The sequence below is a fragment of the Capsella rubella genome, unplaced genomic scaffold, assembly GCF_000375325.1.
Source record: "Capsella rubella cultivar Monte Gargano unplaced genomic scaffold, Caprub1_0 scaffold_39, whole genome shotgun sequence".
NCBI lineage: Eukaryota > Viridiplantae > Streptophyta > Magnoliopsida > Brassicales > Brassicaceae > Capsella > Capsella rubella.
In genome coordinates, this window is record NW_006238887.1 from 34,759 (window position 1) to 37,436 (window position 2,678).

General features: G+C 41.6%; 1 pseudogene; it reads left to right on the top strand.

The window, feature by feature from the left end:
• The first annotated feature begins 1,328 nt into the window (after window positions 1–1,328).
• Window positions 1,329–2,678, top strand: part of LOC111832553 — a 4,882-nt pseudogene continuing 3,532 nt past the window's right edge.

Consider the following 2,678-nt stretch of genomic DNA (forward strand, 5'->3'; position numbering starts at 1 on the left):
GTTAGAATATGTTATAATACAATGAATTTGATTGATTACAAGTGCTAGAGATTCATGAAGAATGTTTAGAAGTGTGATATGATCGTGGCCAGCACGGAGGCAGAGGCTACAGAGAAACCGGAGATGGTGGGAAGGGTCACTCGTTCAAGAGCTAAGGAGATGGCCAAGGAAGCACACGCACTCATAGCTGACGGGTCATTCAACCTACCAAGGATCCAAGTCTTCAACATATCTAACCTGAAGACTTCACCCGGTGATGAGGACTAGGTAACTTAGGTGAGAAGTTTGTACTCTTTTTCCCATAGCTGAGTTTTGTCCCAATGGGTTTTCTCAGCATGGTTTTTAATGAGGCAAATGGATCACTACGTCGAGTTATCTAGAAATCATTACCAAAGGGGGAATAATGTACTTCTGTACTAGTTCAGCCGACTTCTGTACTACTACAGGTCGTCAAGCGTCTGTACTAGTTCAGCCGACTTCTGTACTACTACAGGCTGTCGAGACATTTTGCTATTTTTCTTATTTCCTTAAAACGTCTTGTTGTTTTGGTTTTGCACTTCTTGTTGTTTAGAGTGTCGTGCCCTAGGGTATTTAAAACCCAAAGCTACGCCTCTTTTCTCCTTTAGCGAAGAAGTTGTATGAACAAGTATTGTCACACTTTTTCTCTCAATTTGAATTCTTGAATGCGTTCTAGATTTCCGGGTTTCTATACACTTTGTGATTCAGAAACTCTTCATTGTTACAATCCATACAACCATCTAAACATCTATCTCCATCAAACCATTGTTTTCATCATTCGATCTTCACACATCATCACTCAAAGCCATCGTCCATCATCATCAACCAGATCAAGTCGCACATCACCCATCTTCAGCCTTCATCGGAGTTCAATCCTAGGGAGAGCGTATTATGTGGTATCAGAGCCAACTCTGTACCAAGGCTAAGCGATTCTAGAACCCTAATTCTCTTGTGTTGTTGTTTAAATTCGCTTGTTTAGTTTTAGGGTTTGCTTTGTGTTTTGTTGAATTCGTTTGAGTCTAGATCGAATAGGGTTTAGTTTCTTTTTGTTGATTCGTTGTGTCTAGATTGCTTAGGAGTTAGTTTTGTGTTGCTTCGAAATTAGACTGCATTAGGGTTTAGTTATTTTGAGTTTGTTAGCTTTAGGGTTTGGTATTGTTCAAGCTTGTGTTGTTTTGCTTGACCTAGGTCTGCAAGTCGTGTTTCTTGTTTAAAAATTCAGAGTCTTAGAGTTCATTTTCGTTTCTTTGTTTTCTCATTCAAAAAAAAAAAACAAGTTACTGCGAGTTCTTCTTTAATTTGCAGGTACAATGGAGCTCTCTCCAGAAGCTATGGAAGCTTTGAACCAAGCCATGACTAAGCAAATAGCAGAAGCAAACAGGACAATGTCTACTCAGTTTCAACAACAGATGGAGCAGCTCAGTAACAAGTTTGAGAAGCAGATCAAAGACATAGCTCAAACATCTAGCGCTTCAGATCAAAGTTCTACAGAACCACCTAGTCCTAATGAGGCCCGTCGTTTAGCTAAAGGAAAGGCTCACGTGGGATCTACTTCAAAGCCTACACGGAACAAAACAGCTAAGTCACCTACTGGGGGAAGAGAGACGTGTTTCAATCAGAGAAGAGATAATCGAAGTACAGAAAGGGGAGACCGTAGGACTGGCAGAGATCATACACGTCCACGACGAGCTGAACAAGTAGCTGGGCATCAAATATACATTGAGTCAGACAGAGAGTATTCTGAAGAAGATGACGTCTCAGATCATAGTCAACAGACAATGAGGAGAAACAGAAACAGAGATCATGGAAGGGATTATGATCCTTTGAAGCAGCAGCTGAATCATCTCAAGATTCAGTATCCTTCTTTCCATGGTACCAATGATCCAGAGACTTATCTAGACTGGGAAAGGAAGATGGAGTCTAACTTTCAAGTTCAGGGTACTTATGAGCTGAACAAGGTGAAGATAGCCATATCCGAATTCAATGGCTATGCTTTGTTGTGGTGGGAGCAGCTAGGACTTACTAGACATCGACAGAGAGAGCCTGCTATCACTACATGGGAACAGTTAGTCACGCAAATGAGGAAGAAGTTTGTACCCGCACACTACCAAAGAGAGACTCTTAACAAGCTTAGGCGTCTCATTCAAGGTACCAAGTCTGTTAGAGACTACTATCAAGAGCTGGAAACGCTTATGATCAGGGCTGATCTAAGAGAAAGTGAAGACATGGTTATGTCAAGGTTTCTTGGAGGTTTAAACAGAGAGATTCAAGACAAGGTAGAGTTGCAGAACTATGAAGATGTTCAAGAAATGGTACATAAGGCAGAGCTAATTGAATCACAGATCAAGAGAAAGGGAGTGAGAACAGCATTTACGCCTAATATGTCCAAGCCAAGAGAGTTCAGCAAACCCGCCTTCACCAAGGATAGTAAACCCGCGACAGCCACCGTCAAAGAGGAAGTTAAAATCGATTACAAGCCCAAGAGTAGCACCTCTACAAGTCATATCAGGTGTTTCAAGTGCCAAGGAATGGGGCATTACTCGAGAGACTGTCCTAACAAGAAGATGTTTCTTCTTCAAGAGGGAGGAGAAATTGTGCCTGTAGATAGTTCAGAAAGTGAACCAGAGCCTGAACTAGATCAGGAAGGAGAAACCGCAGTC